The sequence below is a fragment of the Hippoglossus hippoglossus genome, chromosome 16 (genome assembly GCF_009819705.1).
Source record: "Hippoglossus hippoglossus isolate fHipHip1 chromosome 16, fHipHip1.pri, whole genome shotgun sequence".
NCBI lineage: Eukaryota > Metazoa > Chordata > Actinopteri > Pleuronectiformes > Pleuronectidae > Hippoglossus > Hippoglossus hippoglossus.
Window position 1 is genome coordinate 9,900,905 of NC_047166.1, and position 18,734 is coordinate 9,919,638.

Sequence of the window (18,734 nt, forward strand, 5' to 3'; positions counted from 1 at the left end):
GTGCGTATGACTAAACGGTGAGGCTGAGATGCTTGTGTTTCCTCATTACAGTGTCAGCAATACAGTTTTTAGCCCACTCAACCACATAAATGACTTCAAATCCTGTGTGTATTAAGCCTCACCAGTGGGAACCCAATTTGTAACCTCTGCCCGGTAATACGTTAACTGGACTTTATCTGGGGACAGGCAGAGTGTAAAATTCATACAGTATCTGAGAGAACTAATTGAACCAATTAAGAAAGTGAATATGGATTACCGTGGGGCCGCGAACACACTCGTACCCTCTGGAATAGAGTTGGAGACCACTGCTTTCAGGCGATAATGATTGTCACTGCAAATGGATGGCGGCGAGGGGGTCTCGGCGAGCTGCGAGACAACACTGGGCCGGCCGCGCGTTTACACTGATGTGTTTTCATTTCCCGAGCAGCTGATCCCAGGGCTGCTATTCTGGGCTGTAATTAATTGCGTGCGGGTAAAGGAAAAGTCAAGGATGAGTGTAAAAACTGTTCCTCGCCTTGTTCGCACTCTCGCATCGCGCACAAACAAAAGGCAGAGCTCGGGTTTTTTTGTGTTTTTTAGCACAAACACACATTTGCTAGAGGAAACAAAAAAGCAAACGAGTATAAACACGATGATATGCAGAAAATTGCACAAAAAAATAAGAGCCTCGGGTTCTTCATGCTTTAAATATCTTAATCAGCAAGCCCATAAAGCCTCCTGATTTTAATTGCCCCACCATGACTATTAATTACATAACAGCCTCTGCAGTCAGCCTGCCCATATGTTTGCTAATAGGAGAGGACGGATTAGAATTGTGAGTGAAAGGCATTTGAATACAATGCTTTCAATTGATCTACTAAGGTAGAATTACATTTCCCCTGCAGGATGCACATGCAAACATTTCTTTTCTTTCTCCTGAGCTCTAGAGTACAACATAAATCAAATGGCAGAAGACAGTGAAAGAACAATGTGGCGTATCATTGTAAAGAAGCTTCTTAAGACAAGATTACTCTAAAACAAGAGATACTTCATAGGCAGGAAGACAATGCACCATATTACTGCGCAACAAAAGATGCTTTGTCGGCTGCGGGAACAATGCACCATATTGTTCTAAACACCGTCTCTGAAGACACAACATATACAGTGGGGATAATGCAAGGTTAGGAAATTGACCTTGTTCGACTGGCTGCCAGTTTGAAGCCACTCATGGGCTGTGAGAGCCTTCGGAGAATACTTGTATCTACTGTGTAACAAACAACGTGTCAGAAAATAAGTGGGGACAAACTAATTCATGTGAGTCATTTCAGGAAAGAAGCATTATGTCGCAGTGAAAGGCTGCGTGGGTAAAGAGACTCTGGTTAGATTCTCATCGACAGAAAATGCGACGCTAGAGCTCCTCCGGGACGGATCAGCTGTTTTCATTGTGGAACCTGTAACGTGATAGATGCTTGTCGATTCTTAGATGGACGGATACATTTATTTCATACTTGATTTGTGTGGAGCTGTTCCCGGCAACTAAAGTGTCGTTATTTACCAATACTCACTTGCCTGTTTCTACTTAAAACATCATCAGATTTTCACATAGAGAAAATTGTTCATTTCCTGTTCACAACTAAATTTAATACAAATTTTCTTTACTTAAAAAAGAAAACTTGCTGACAGACAGAGTTTAAATGCGCTGGCGAACAGGTGCATCATGCTTAAAAAGGTTATTGGGATAAAACCACATTGAATAAAACTGCTTTGTGATCCGACACACACATATCCTCAGTTCCAATGCTGTCCGGGCTGAGACCATTAAAAAGGTCCTTTGAGTGTGTCGGCTCATGTATTGCCTGAGTGAGGTTAAATGATTCCAGTATATCTATAAAATCAGTAATAAAACTCATGACAAGTATGTTAAAATCACCTAAGATGAGGATTTTATCATAGTTTTATACAAAATGTGATAAAAACTCTTTACTGGGTTTTGGAGTTAATTGTAAAACAAAGATGTTCAAATAAAGTAATCACTAAAGATGTACACTACCTGTAAAAGACAAACTTTACAGAGGTGGCACTAAAGGGGGGGGGGGGTAAATGAGGTTGCTGAGGTACTTGAATTAAAGTGGTGTGAATTGCACCATGAGGGCCGTGATGTTCAGTGTGCTGCAGAGGGCCTGTGATGGGTGATGCTGGTGGTTATGAAACTAGAACTGTTTAGGAGAGCTGAGGGGGGGTGCATTAACAGAGGTTAGTTTTTTAGAACAAGATTGTTTTATTGCAAATCCCCTTTGGCAGCTTGCAGCGATTGTTACAGGTTATGTTGGAGCTATCAGCGATCGGTCCAAGTCCAGTAGAAATGTTACCTGCATTCAAGGTGGAACCAGTCGGATATAGGGAGGGACAGGGACCTGATCAGTCGCTGATGGACCAGTTAATTCTGTTCATCCAAAGTAATCATTAACAAAACTTCATCAAATATCAATTAAATCATGTAATTGATATTTATAAAATGCACCAAATGGAATGTTAAAAAATTTTTGTCTCGGTAGTGATACAGCGGAAAATTATCAACTGAATCTGCTTCTCTTCTCAGCCTGACATTGCTTTATATTGCGTCAGTTTATTGTAAATATTTGGTGCAACATAACAAAGACGTCAGATGTTTCCCTCAGACATTAGAGACCAAACCAGGGAGTGAATCTTGATGTATATTCACCAAGTGGCCAGACACATGACTCTGAAGGAGACTTTTGATCTGTATCTAAATTAGCCACTATTTGCTAACATGGTCGACACATCAGTTTAACACAGTGTGTTGTTGTGTTCATAACTGGTTTCCACTTCCCTAAAGTGGTCAGAAAATAAGTCCAAGCAGGTTTAAATAAAGAAATCAGAATCTAACTAATTATCTTAAATCTTTTAGTTTACATGATTTAAGTAGTGAAAGCCATTATTGATGGGATTGTTGTCATGAATGAAATAATTATAAGTTAATGATAAGACACCTTTTAAAAACGGCCATAACAAAGTGCTTCACAAAAGGCAACAAGAAAAATAATACAAAACAAATAAAATAATACATTATTTTAAAAAAAAGAAATGTAAGTAACAGCTCAAAACAAATTAAGTAAATGATTTTATATACAGAATATACAGTCGCTATGACTATGGTCCTCCCTGTTGGATGTTTTCTCCTGGTCTCTTTTCTCTGAGCACCAGTGTAGAGTGGTGAATCGAACCCGGTCCCCACGTTGACAGGTCGCTCCAGCGGCTGCCTGTACAGTGGCTGACACACATACCGTACATGAGCATGTCAGCAGGTGAGTGGCTTGTCAGTGGCAGTTGGGGACGACAGCGAGAGGTTAGTCGACACACACACATCGGAGCAGAAGTATTCTCTCGTTTCCCCGGCGCAGCTGTCATCTCCGTCTCTATTAGAACCGGGAGCACTTTCACCGTCTCCATGTTGTCACCTGCGATCGTACATTGAACCCTCAGGCATGTTACGTCTTTTATAGGCGACCTGTGGGCTTGAGTGCCTGCAGACCCCACTCAAGCCTACAGGTCGCCTATAAAAATAAAATATATAGACATATATATGTGGTTAGACTTTCTAATTCTATTATTCCTCCTGTTTATTGTTTTAAATAAAAATGGATGAGTTACGGTTTTGTCCTCCCTATCAGGAGATTGGCATCAGTTGCTATTTACGCATTGATTTTAAATCAAGAAACTAAAGCCTTTTATTCCTCTCCTCACTCTCTGTGTTTTAAGTGGTTTTGAGTGAAAGGACAACATTTTATGCGCTTGTTTTATGCATCATTCACACTCTTAAATGTGTGCATCTGTAAATATACATGGGTGTATTATTTAGGGATGTAATTGGAGAGAAAATAATACAATCTTCTTTTTTTTTTTTTATAGCTGAAAAGTCTTAGGCAATATGGTAATGACTACCTAAATCTTAATTCCATATAAACGCCCACATGCTTTTTATTCTCCTGCTGCTCACATAACATCCATTACAACTTTCCACAGCTCTAGGCCAAGCTTCTCCTCTCGTCTCCCTTTCTTCTCACCCTCCGTCCCCCCCCCTCGCTCCCGCCCAACTTTGCGACTGCACAGTTTTATTTCTGGAAAAAAATCAAAGTAATGAAACTGATCGTCACAGAGGTGATTTTGGAGAAAGCACACAGGAGGGGGCTGTCATCACCGTGTCGTATGCGGGGGGGGGGGGGGGGGGGGGATGAGTGAAGTGAAAAACATGAGGGGAAAGTGAGCAGAGACAAATCAAAGGGACCCGGCTGCCTGACACACTTTTATTTCAAGTTCCAGTTAGATCTATAGCTGCTGCCTTGAGGAAAAATCCACCCTGGAACACTCTTACTCTGTTATAAGTCATCAGTGTGTGCAGCGTTCAGTGGATTGCAGGAGTTCGTCTGTCATGGTCTTAACATTTTTTACTCTACAGCCATTTTCTCCCCGTTTGAACGGTGGTGCAAAATTGTACATCTAAAAAGAAACTATTTCCAGACTTAACAATGACACTTTTGTATTCTGCCATTGCATCTGGCCCGGTCCCTGTTGAGAGGCATGTAGTCGTTCCCACAAGCTTGTTCTGTACCCGGGCTGCACCTGGGGCAGTGATATAGATGTGAGTCAGATCTGCTGGTTTGGGGCCAGATTGTGTTCAGAGTCAGCTGCTGTCTAAGTTCGTTCAGTGTGTTGGAACTGGAGTAGCACTCACAGAACACATACTTCAGTCAAGGCCCATTGTGAAACCACATTCACTAGATACAGATTTTTATTTAGATCTGCTCACACTCAATAATTTCAGTCCCCTCAAAATGGCGGATTCTTTTAATCAATAGGGATGAATTTATCTCTGAGGATTCAACAAAAATGTTGAAGAAAGCCCTTTCTCGCAATGTTACAGAAAGTGAAAAAAAAAAAATCCTGGATCCGCACCCTGATCTTCATTCACACCAAAATGTTATGGCTTCTTCTCTGATGCATATTGCATTCTCTCACCAAGTTGTGGTAATCCCTCCTTTAGTTTTTGCGCAATCCTGCTAACTAACATACAAACACAAACAAAAACATAACCGATGGTAGGTGCCATCGTCATCCCTGCCGCCAGCGTTCCTAAAACAATACTTCACTAAAATGATGTAGCAGAGAAACCTGCCCTCCAGACCTGGTGTTTAACTGTGGTTTATTTTTCTGTTGAAATAACAAATGACACTTTTTTTTTAATTCATTAACTGAAATTTGTTTGTATTTCCTGGAGCTATCAGGGTGGAATGGAGCCGAGGAGCCTGTGAGCCTCTGTCAGGACCGTGGGCCGCTGCAGTGGGCTGTCGTGTCTTCCTGCTTCACAGGCCCATTACAGAGACATCAGGGGAGTAACAGACGCTCAGACGCTGAGACAAACAGGTCACCCTTACCTGGGCTGCAGGATAAACAATTTCCCCTCTACCACTCTTATACCTCCTTTATTATAGTCTGTCTTTCTTCTCCATGAGCCCTTCTCTCCTCTGTCCCACCTCACATGCTTCTTTCCATCCTCTCTCCCCTTTTCCTGCTCACACCCATTCCTGCGCCTCACCCTTCTTCCCACAACAGAATTTATATTAAAAAGGTTGCTGTGTAAGTGTGTGTGGTTAGAGCGAGGGGGGAGGGGGGGGGGGGGGGGGGGGGGGGGGGTGATGAGGAGTACAGCGTGTACAATGACCTTACTCGCAAATCATTGCCTCATGTACAGCAAGCATGTCCTTGTTGCAACACCATAACAGCTCCGAGCCCCAGACCACAGAGTGGCGATAACAAACACACACCCTTGTGCACACACACACACACATAAACATGTCTCCCCACTCTTTCCTCTCTTTGCACAGCAGCGACACACGCTCATTATCTGCCCTTAAAACTTCACTTAATTTGCCTAGTTGGCATTTAACACAGAGTAAAACTGATGTTCCCTTCCTGTAGCGGAGTGTTGCAGCAATGTAGAACACAGCTTTTTCCGGGCTGACACCTCAGTCAGGTGGAATAAGGAGGAGGAATGTGCCCGCAGCCTGTTCCTCTTTAACTGTCATAGAAAGGGACAAATGATGTCAGACTCTGTTGTCACTGCTTCCGAGATGCACGTCCTTATAAAAAGCCCTGGAGCTCTGGCATTTAACATTAACACAAGACAGGTTCCGTCATGCATTCAGCCGTGTGCCACCTGTGAGACCATGCATATTTATGCGTGCAATCTCATCCGCTGATGTGTAATCACATGCATACTGTATATGTGTGGATGTATAGGTGTGTGTGTGTGGGTCTGTGCGCTCCTGTGGCATAAATCATTGGAGCCGAGCAGGGGGCTGGTGCTGCTCTCTCCATCTGTCTCTGTCTGCTGGGGTGAGGTATTTTACACTGATGATAGGGCGAACGGAGGGAGGCGAGAAAAAGTGAGCCATGCTTGAGTCGTGTGGGATGGACGGAAAAAGAAACGGCTGTGCTATCGAAGGGCAGCGCATGTGCATCATATGAATATGCGCAGAGACTTTGTGGGGGGGGGGGATGTGCCGAAGCCTTCGGTTTGCATAAACCGCATCTCTGCAGGGCCTGTTACTCATAACCTGAGAGCGGCTCGTGTGAAACAGACACTGTTATCCAGTGCTGAGCAGTAATGCCGCCTGTATAATGTCTCCGCATGCCGTCCTCCCTCTCCCGCAGACGGCAGACTGGATACATATGAATGAATTCACCTGGTAACTCGATATCTATTCGGTGTTGCATCTACTTTATGTCTGCAATACAGACGCATTAGGCCTGTTCTCTGCCTCGATTTCTTGTTCCTTCCACAGGCATCATGAGTCTTAAATCCAGGGAACTGCCTCAGTCTGTGGGGGAGCAACTGGCTGTCCACTGGTTACCTCCCTTCCATCAATCCTGCTCACCTCCTCTTAACAGGATAAACCGAGGCAGAACAGCTCCAGAACAAATGTATCCAGTACTTCCTAATCAGGTTGTCACAGCGAGGAGGGAAAACGCCCTTCAAGCGACTACATTTAGCTTGTTCCACTGAATTGTCCTTGAGTGAGAGAATAAATCCCTAAAACATCCAGAGATTGAAGTGGACACGCAGTCTGTTCAACGTTACTATGCCCTGGAAGATAGAGCATGCTTCACAAACTCACATGCAGCCAGTCTGCACATCATATAAGACAGCAGCACCACTCCTTAAGGAGCCTCACCTGCAGCCATACCCATAAGAATCCGTGAGATCTTAGTGGAAAAACAATTCCAAAACTGGAATAGGTTTTGAGCCCCCATTTATGACATGTGTTGCATCCCTCATCCCTCCTATCAATTTGGATTACAGAGTTTGGTGGAGACCGAATGACAGAGACAGACACGGGCGGAGACGGTTGGCTCATATGATTCTTTCATTGAAGGAGGGAGGGTCACGCTTGGTCGGCTTGGTTGTTAAGGTAGAGGGAGCAGAGTCCCTCCTGACAACCAGTGGCTCGCCACAGACCCAGATTTGGTTCTGGGTTCTGAGATTAGCTCAAGCATGGCAATCTCTCCTTGGAAGATTCTGGAGGGCTTAAAGAGGCAGCCACAGAGCGGCAGCACGACTGTGCAAGTGACAGAGCCATGCCAGGTGTTTTTTAGTTTCTTTTACACAAACACAAAATTTGCCACTCAACAGTTAGTTACACACTGATGTGATGTTGGCTTATGATTTAGCCTGGTGCATAAAGGAATAGTTCAACATTTGGGAAGTCTGCAAGTTTACTTTTTGTAAGACAGTTAGATGGAAGTGTCGACACCACTGTCACATCTGAACTGGTAAGACAGAGCTACCACCAGCAACCATTAGCTCAGCATAACAACTGGAACCAGGGGGAACCAGCTGTCCTGGCTCTGTCACTTCACTTCTAAAGTTTCACAATATAAAAAGCAATATCTTGTTTGTTTCATCTGTACAAGAAATTCGATTTAAACAAACTTTTTTTCACAGTTTTTATGGGGAGTTAAACTATTGGCTGAGAGCAGTAACTTACTGCTGGTAACCTCGCAACTACCTCCAGCCAAGATATAGTCCAACACTCCCATAACATGCCCGGTTTGAACGGGTACATTTTTCTGCTTGCTTCGACAGAAAAAATGCAGTTATAGAATCTAGCAATTTAACAGAGTTTTTGTATGGAAGTTTAATTTTCAATGGCAGAGTGGTGCTGTGCCTGTAAGTTATCTGATCGTGTTTTTTAGTCATCACAGAAAGTGAAAAACCCTGTTTCTGTAAGTTATCTGAGGACATAGACGAAGACAAGTTCACCCCAGTCCGCAGGCTGCCTATTGAGACATGCTGCTCCCCCCCCCCCACTGACTGCAACCCACTGGGCACCTTTTTCAAATATTGTATTAATATTGAATATATCTTGTGTCCAAATTGCACCAAATTCCACACTGCACTTCCTTGGGCCCTCATCAATACATTTGCAGAGTGTGAAGGTGATGAGATGAATGATTCTGGAGACATCCTACCCACATACAGACAGATATCTGGAATTATTAGATGATCTTTGGGAAATCTAGCATCAACCCTGCGGTTGACAGACATGCTGTCACCATCTATCTGTAACTGTAGTAGTTCTGCAGTGTACTTGTTCTTGACTCATTTGAACTTTTATTATTCTTATGCTCTTTGTTGTTTGACTGTTTTGTATTGCTACTGGATGCGGATATTTCCCTCTGGATCAATAAAGCATCTAACTAACTAGATGTCTGAACAATGTGATGTCCATCAGGGTGAAATCTGAGGTTAATTCCCTCTTTGAAGATGTAAAGCAGTGGGTGATTCTTCCATCGAGTTTGTGTACATGTTTGCACAGACAGAAACCCACACACGTGACGGGGTTAATCTAATCTGTGACTGCTCATGGTCGTATTCAGAGCATATGGAAGGAGCAGGCAGGGGGAAGTTAATCCATACAGTACTCCTGCAGCTTTATGACCTTGGAGGGATGGGAGTTCTTATATCCTCATTAACATGGATGCAGCACGGCCACAGGGTGAATACACCTACCAGCTCCCCCCTGGTTCCCTGCAAACTAATGGAGGTGGTAACACTCGTACACCGTCGCACATGCACTCAAACAAGCAGCGGTGCATGCACAAACCCAGAGCATTTGTCATTATTACAATGCTATCAGCTAGAGGCAAGGTTGGGCTGTGTTGCGCTGCAGCTGAGTTTGTGAGGTGGGCTGTCATTGACACTCGGCCTCAAACACAAGTCGTAGCTAAAGAGAAGAGGAGCGACCCAGCGGGGGAGCAGAGAGGCAGCGGTGAGCGGTGGAGTCTGGTACACATCCTACACAGGAACTCAGCTGTGTCCCTTTTCAGGCACACACACACACACACTACACTGCTTGTGCCACTGGCTTTGTTTTATCTGATTTGGATGTAATCTCGCTTCTACCAGACAATAACTCTCAAGAGGACAAATCTACAGTTCAGGTGCAGGCAGTTTAACAAAGTGCACAGCAGGGATCAGATCATTCTGTGTCGCATCCTGTTCAGTGTCGTCTCCCGCTGATTTTCATGGTCCGTGTGTTATCAGCCCACTGCTGTGACATGTTCACTAATATGTTCTGCACGCCCCGACACGTGGATAATTTGTCAAATCCAATTATAAGTACGCAAATTCTACTGTAACTGCAACTGTGCCGTTATAGTGGCGCACACGGTATCCACACAGATTTATCCGATGAGGTAACTGTTTCATGTTGTCGTGTTTCAGATGCTGAGTCCACTCACGAACGTGACGCCACACGACTGTCAAAACAATAGCTACAGTAGCTGTTGATACTAGACATCCATTAACACCCAGGACAACACAGCAAATTAGACACGACAGGAAACATAATGATCTAATCCTCTGTCTAAATGCAGAGGATCACTTCTCTGAAACCAGTCACACCATCTTATGTCATTTGCTGCTTAAAATTTCATGCCACACACACACACACACACACTCACAGCCAAGGAGAAATTGCTTCTCCCTGATGTGATTCTTGATGTGACTTTACAAAGATTTCTGATGATTTCTGTTGGATCTCTGAACCTTATTATAGAGACTTGAAAACTCCATTATTAAATTTGGAATTCGATTTTTGGACCAGACTGACACTTGTGGTCCGGTTTCTAAAATTAACATCATTGTCTTGCCGAGGATCTTGACAGGAGGAACATCAGCACTGAAATGTGTCACCTTTGAGGATAAAGTGTCGTGAAGTGTTCAGATAAGTAGGAATAAATTAGAATTTTGTAACTTTTCTTCATAGCTTTCAAGAGATGTGTGTCTTTTCATGTTGTTTCAAAAGTATTTAAATGTCTTATCAGAAATCTGTGCAAGTTGTAACAATTTCCCTTTATTGGAAGACTTGTCATGCAACGATATCTGGGGCACTCAAAACGCTCTGCACTGTTTTGCCACGGTTTCGGGATTGACAGACATGTTTGTTCTAGATCGTGTCCAACGGGCTTCAAGCTCCATCTTCTTTGTTTTGATGGGTGTGTCAGAGGTGTTGCCCAATCAGCAGTGACGTGTATATAAACCACGCCATATCAGTGCACACGATCACGTTCTCTACAGATGCGGCAGCTGCTGCTCAGTGTTCGCATCAGACATAGAAGTTGGAAGTACATATTCCAGACGGCAGAAGCAGAGACTAACATCAAGTGTATTTTTAAGTATAAACACTTAAAACAACAACATTTAAACTCATGTCATCTCCCTCTGAGATTTCAACAGGAACATCTGCTATAGTTGTAAAGCCTGAGTATCACCAACAAGTGTTCAATGCACAACCATTTACATTTTAATAAACGTTTTGTTATGTTGTTTCCAGGCTGATTGCAGCCATGGTCTCACGTCACAGAGATTTGAGATGTAAAAGAATATCAATCAACTAAAATAATGCAATTTCTACAGAAACTGTTGTGGGATTGTTGCCCTCTGAAGAAACTGAAGCTAGACTGTGTTGCTGCCTTGAATTTGTGTCGAGAAGCACTTGAAGTTGTAATTTAGAAATATCGGAAGGGGATTAACTATGCAAACTGAAGTGTAAGTAATGAAAGAAGTTGTCATTTAAACTATGAAAGAAGACATTCTTTGTTTTAATAACAGATAGACGATGTCCATCCTGAAAAATAGAAATTGCAGTTTCAAAGCCTACTTTTGTGTTTTTGAATCTGAGATGCAGTGTAATTGCACTTGTGCATCAATCCAACCAATAATACAGATATGAGCAGAAAAGTTTTCAAGTTTAAAACTGTCAGTGTATCTGTTGTATTAGCTGCATGACATCTACAGGAGTAACAGTGTTATTGCTAAAGTAAAGGTGCATAATATTAATAATTTGTGGAGTTATAGGCTACAGTACATCGACCTGTGTGGGAGCCAAGCAGCTGGTACATCAGAGTTATGATAGCAGCTCTACCTCGTCCTATTGTGTGCAGCTGAACGACTGAAAACCGAAAACCAAGCAACTTCACTGATCCTCAGAATACATCTCATCCATGTCTGGTATAAATCCAAATTCAGTTTTTTGCTTTCTATGGCGCATGTGAAGTCGTGTAAAAGAAGCCGTGTCCTGAAGAACAGTTTCCTGCAGCAGTGTGTCTAAATTTCATATTAATATATTCACAAGATCTACGAAAACGTCTTAGTATTTTATATAATGAAATAAACCACTTTAATGGAAAATACTGTCTATATTTATCCCATGCCAAGCCTACAGCATGCTAGTGAGATCTTCAAGATAGGGATACTTAACAAAAAAGCCTCTGGGTTCTTTTTTTTTTTTGTTGGTACGAGGCAAAGTGTGAGCTGCACCGAGGAGTCATTTCAGGCTGATAATGTGAAGCACTGCAGCAGCAAATGATTAAAATTAGGCACAAAGTCGTCACGTGATCATGTTCCGCAACAGATCCTGAGCTCAGAGTTCAGCACATCACTGACGGAAATATATCACAAGAGGAAGCAGACATCACATTCACATAGAAACTGGAACGGCACTAAGGTAATGAATACATCCGCCATAGTCCCCTTATGAAACTGGTTTTAAATTCACTAGATCCACATTTTTATTTGGAACTGCACCAAATGTCGCACACATGAATATCAGCCCCTAAAACATGCCTGATCTCTTTCATCAAGAACCATGAAATATTCAGAGGAATCAACGAAAATGTTGCAAAACAAATCCTTATCAACAGATTACATTTTCAAGGTTCTTCTGGGTGATACTCCATCCAGTAGTTTATGCGTAATCCTAACAAACTAACAAACATCACCTCCTTGGCCAAGGATATAAAATGGGGTTCACAGAATCAAATGCGTAACTGCCCCAACTCCACCTCATGGGTCTGAAACGTGAGACACAGTCTCCGGCCTTAAAGTCTCGGGATCTTGGGACTACAGTTGGCAAAATAAGGTAAAAACACATTTCGGGGACAAGAGAAGGTAAAGTTGGTTTAGCTTTCATCCCACAGGGGAGCGCTCGGCTGGAGCTGCTGTGGCAAAGGTCGGTTCAAGCACCAGTACATCAAAAGCACGTCTACCCGCCCGTTTTGTGACTGCACGGAGACTAATCACGCCACATTGGGTTAGCCTTGAAAATGAGGCTCTTTTCTTCCTACATCTTTTTTTTTTCAGCTAAAAAGCAGCAAAACATCTGTGGTACAGAAAGACTGTTCAGTCAAGCCTTGTTTTGGTGCTAATTAGTCCAATTAGCCTTCCCCATCTCACACAGTTTTTAAACAAAGACAAGCAGCAGCTCTGCTCAGCTTAACCAGCTCTGCAGTTTGATGTGTGGCATGCGCTGGAAAGCTGCAGAAGCCTCTAGTTACAGACACAGACGCAGGCTACTTTAAACAGTCTCAGGGCATCCTTCCTTCACAGGATAAAAACTCTATCTACCATGGCGTTTGAAATATTCTGTGTGCGTCCCTTCAGAGAGATTTCAGAAAAGAAATATGGTTTCCGACTCTCCGCAGTGTGTGGAGGTGAGAAATCCCCACGTGCCTCAATTTCATGATTAGCGATGCTGAGGGGCAAGATCTATACTGGTCGCCTGTAGTGAGTGATTAACAGATTTCACGAGGACGAGCAAGCGAAGCAGTCGGATACATTTGGACAGAGAAAGTACAAGGAAACTGGATCATAAGAAGAAGAATTAATCATTCCTCAACAACAGCCTCTTCACACAAGCAGTTTATCATCGAGAATCAACCCACATCTTCTCGCAATTCTTTTATGAATAATACAAGTTAAACAAATGACTACTTACAAGTGTAATAATTATGTACAGTAATAAAGTGATATCCGACCGTTGTCACGCTGTTATTTCCACCTTGCAACGGCAGAGAGAACAACAACAGACAGCAGCATTTGAATATTTCACATATTTCCTCCTTGGGGCAGAGCTGCAGTAATAATTCACCAGTGTTTGCAGCAGAAAACAGGATTTCTGTGGTGGTTTCACAGAGTCCTCGTGTTTTGTGTCCCACAAGGAAATGATAGATTCAAATGTTTTTATTTTTCTCTCTGTAAACTCAGAGAGGCAGTCAGAGGGTCAGTATGAAAAGTACAACACTGCCTTTGTGGATTCTCTACTGCGGAGATAAAAATGTTTTCTTTATTTGTGCTTAATCATTTAAAAAAATCTGTGCCTATTTAATATCATTATAGTGTGATAACAAATATTTAAAGGGTATTCTAATCAAATCAATCCAATTGTATTTGTATAGCCCATATTCACAATTTTCAGCTCATCATGTCCATTAATGTGCATTGGCTGCTACAGTTTCCTTTTTGATCATATAGTACGTTCATGTTATCACGTATAATATCGCTTATGCAGTTTTATGCATACGTGACCTCGGTGATACTCACAAGGCCCAGAGAAAACAGGTTGTTTTCTGCACCAAAATATACAGATTTTATTTGACAATGTGTGAAATAAAGGACACATCTCAGAACAGATAGCAGCAAACAGCAGCAGATGTTTCATGTGAGGACAGAAGCAGCGTGAGCGAGAGGAGAAGAACTGAAGCTGGAAGGCAGGAAATCTAAGAAGGAGCCGGGTGTATTCGTGTGCGAGCGCAGGGTTTTGAGTGAGAGGATTACAAAATCTGAAATGAAAAACAATAAGTCCTGCTCTCAAACTGAAAGACCACACACTTGAATAAAGACGTAGGGAAAACAACCCACCACACTGTAGAATGATTAAATGCAGGCCACTATAAAGGAGGGATAAGGGCAAATTGTACAAATAACACAAAGATCTAATGAGATATGAAATAAGCAAACCCCTAAAGTGAAATAATCAGGAATTCTGGGGTAGAAACATGTGTAAAAAGGTGAAATGGTCAAAAATATTGTATATTTTAAATAACATTTTTCTTTAGTTTGATACAATTAAATACACAATGACCTAAATACAGTTTCTCTATCAACATCATGTTTTTTAATATTTATTTAAAAGAGAAGAGGAATCTACCAAATCAAACACCAAACAAAAAGCCACATGCTCTTTCTCACTCTCTGGTGTGGGACCTCAATCCAGGAAGAAGAGCCCACAGCTACCCACCCCCTTTTATTGACTCCGCCCCTTCACCTGGACTTCCTGTTAGCTTTCAAGTGCCTCTGGCACACCTAGAGTGCCAGAGGCACTTGTAGGTTATTTTTATCCTGGGTGTAAAAAGATTCAGGATTGATGCAGTGATGATGTAGGGACGTCTGCAAATATGGGATGAAACAAGCTTTTTCTACACAGCATCTTATTACCAGCTTGACCAATGTGTTCCCAGTGTTCACTAATCAAATCAAACTGTGCATTATAATGACAGCTAGCTCTATCCAGCGGTACAAAACAATGCTGCTCCTTCATTTCCATATCTCGCATCGCTGGCCAAAGCGAGGATGGTGACTTATAACTGCAGTTTTTCAGCACAGTATTGTAGCCATCAATTACCCATTTGAAATTCTTTAGTGGGTTCTCATTGCAGGACGAGTCAGCCAGGCTTGGAGATGTCAAACAACTAATGGAGCTAACGATTAATGCGATAAAATATGCTAATGACGGTCATTATTTCAGCCAGAAGCTGCATTTTTTCTGCCTCTTCGTGAAATCAAGGGCCCATTGCGTCTAAAACCATAAATTTCACTGGCAAATCTGCCTCCGTTCTAATTGTAAACTGCGTACGTCCAGTGTAAGGGTGTGGATGGAAAACCTACTACACATCCTGATGGATTTAATGAAATGGAAAAGAAATTTGTTAACTAATTTGAAAATGATTTGAGAGACAAAATGTACTGAACAGATCGCAACATTTGAGGTTTGGCTTGAAACTTCCCTCTTTGATAAGGCTCACAGTGCAGGATCAGGTGAGTCCTCAACCAGCCCTTAGTTATGCTGCTACTGGCCTGGGGGCTGTTGCAGGAACTCCCATGATGCACTGTGCTCTCTCTCTCTCTCTCTCTCTCTCTCTCTCTCTCTCTCTCTCTCTCTCTCTCTTTCTCTCTCTCGACCAATGTTTTTAACTTCATGTCATACATGTGTGTCTCTGTCCTCATTATTATCATTATAACTTCAAGCCTGATAGTGCTTAAATACAACTGAAACACACATGATCCTCTCTCTCTCTCTCTCTCTTTCCTCTCTTGCTCCCTTCTTTCTATCTTTTCTCTTTCCCTTTTCCTCACTTCCCTTTCTGTAAGGAGGAAGACCTGAAAATAAGAATCATCGTGATGTGCAGTATCTGAGCATGAGCCCTGAAGGATTAGGTTTTCTCCCAGAGAGTCCACCATGTTGCACCTTCATGTGTCTACAGTAGCTCAGAAGGGACAAACCAAACACTAACACCTCCTTCATGTTAGAGGATGGGACATGGGCCAAAGAAAAAAGGCAAATTACACGTTGCTCCATCCCCCAATCACAACAGTGGAGACTCTGGCTCTAAATGCCCAAGATGGTGGCGTTCATTTTTCAGAGGGATATTTCAGCTTCAATTTCTAGATAGTGGGAGGAAGGATGTGTCGTCCATCTTTATATACAGGCTGTACTATAGAAGACCTTTTGTGTTTTAACGTGAACTGAAGGCCACTGGAGTTTCTAATTAATGCTTGGAAGGGTGAGGTAAGCACTATTCAGTGGGTTGTAGTATGCAACTTCACCACTAGATGCCACTTAGTCATATTCAGTGAACTGAAGTGGCTGCAATTTTTTGTTTTATATCAACAATAATTATTTCCAAGACCCCGAAGTTCGGATCACAAAGCTTCACTGCATCTTTCAGGGCTTTGTTTTTCCGCTGTGTAACTTAATGTTTCGCTTCACTCTCACCGCTCAACCATTTGCTGTGGCTGCCAGCTGTTTCCAGTCGAAACACTCTGAAAACTTTAGGTACACAACCTGCACAGCCCCAAATAGCATACAGTCAAAGTTACCTATAGTGTGCAGCATTTAGCCCTTAAAGAGCCTGTAAATATTGAACTTGTATTTTTTTGTTGGCCAAAAACACAAAACAAAAGTTAATATATCTGTTGAATGTGTACAAAAATATTTTTGTCCTTTATTTAGTCTCCTTTAACCACACAGCTCAAATAGTAAAGAGGTTATTTGGTGGATTTTATGTTGCATGTATTGGATGATGTCCTTTTCCTGCCTCGCACTGTAAACACGATGGCTAACGAACACACAGGCTCCAGTAGCTGCTGAGAAATGAACACCCCTCTGCCTTCTCTCACATGGTTTATAATTGCAGAGCAAACCTCTCAGAGGAGCGCCACAGAAATCGAACCACAGCGACCTTCTGCCAGTGATCAAAGCCTACCTCAACCAGCAACCCCCCCCTCACCTGCCAACAGCCCACCCCAGTGTCGACCCAAGAGACAAAACGAGAGAGCAAAGAGTGGAGAGAGAGAGAGAGAGATGGGTGGAAGGAGGGAGGGAATCCACACAGACCGGCTCACGTCTCACAGAGAGCCTCCTGCTTTACATATGAAACGCACCTTTCTACCTTTAATTCCCATGAAATCTCGCAGGAAGCGGTTATTGCAAAGGTTGGGACGTAGAGTAAGTCATGTGGAACGGCTACAGGGGCCATTACAGAGAATCCCTCATTACACCCTGGTCACAGCTTTGGAGTATTACCACTGTGAAAACACACTCACCCCCGGCTGGATAAGTCAAAGAGAGGAGATTGTCTCATCTTATTTCCTCCCTTTGTGCACGGTCTCCAGGCAGGTTTGGTTAAACTTATCAACATATGCAGCTTCCACTCGCTGTCGAGCCAAACAAACACAGGCCGCTTTAAATTGCTCTGATTTGTTGTCTGCTGCATCTTTACATTTCCGTCTTTGATTGGAATGGAGATGGATCCTCACACCACATCTTGGTCTGTGTTCGCTCAATCAATTAATCAACTCCCCTGCTTTTATAGAGGTATAGCTCACTTGTAATAAGAGTGTCTTATCTGCTAAAGAAAACTATAAAGTCATTAAGTCCAAGGTGGAAAAAAGCAAAGACTCTACAAAGGCGTATTCTTGCACTGCGGAGCAACATGAGTTGTTTGGCAAGACATCAGAGAGCAGAAACATCCAGACTCATCCATCAGGTTCACGTGGATCCATTAAGTCAAGCTACGTAGTTTACAGAAGAAGCAGTGTGCAGGAATTTTAAATGGAAAAAAAATGCATGGTTTGTAAAATACAGTATATATTATGATCATAGCAACTAAGAAAACAGTTCACATTCAGTGGCATTACAAATTTTAGCAGTACTACTAGGTGCAGAGTGAAGAAGAAGAAGAAGAAGAAGAAGAAGAAGAAGAAGAAGAAGAAGAAGAAGAAGAAGAAGAAGAAGAAGAAGAAGAAGAAGAAGAAGAAGAAGAAGCAGATTGCGTGATTGCTTGCAGTCTTCATGTCTAATGATTTAATCATAGTGGTGTTACAATGACAGCAATGTAAACAAAGTGAACCGGTTCTTTGATGAAAAGATTCAATAGCTGACGAACACACCGACGTCAAACACACACACCCATCTACAAACCAATCAATGTCGAGTAGAGGCAGGCGCGGCCCATGTCGGTGATGATGTCAGGACGTTGACATGTGACACTGAATCACAATGTGAAACCAAAACGGATCAAATACAAACAGTGCAACAAAGGCATGAACCTCTAGGAGTGTCACCAGCAAGATGACATTTTGGGGTTTTACTGAAACACCCACATTGGATTGCTGGCCATGAAATGTTGTATAGATATTCATGGTCCCCACAGGATGACTCCTGACAACTGCAGTTTTAAACCCAGCACTGTGCTCTGTAGGGATTATGAGCATGATTGCTCAAAGTACACCTGCTCCTAGAATGTGGCCTAATAACAGTTCCATCAAAGAACAGTAATTGCTTTGGGATTTCATACTTTGCAAGGGATCAATACAACTGCACCACTTTTCATCTGTATAACGTTGTCATTATGACCAAATTTGTCTAATATCCTGTGATATTAGAAGATATTAAAAAGGCACGATGCTGTTGTCGACAGCAAAAAGGTTTCATGAAATGGAAAAGAAATTTGTTCACTAATTTGAAAATGATTTGAGGGACAAAATGTACTGAACAGATTGGCTTGAAACTTCCCTCTTTGATAAGGCTCACAGTGCAGGATCAGGTGAGTCC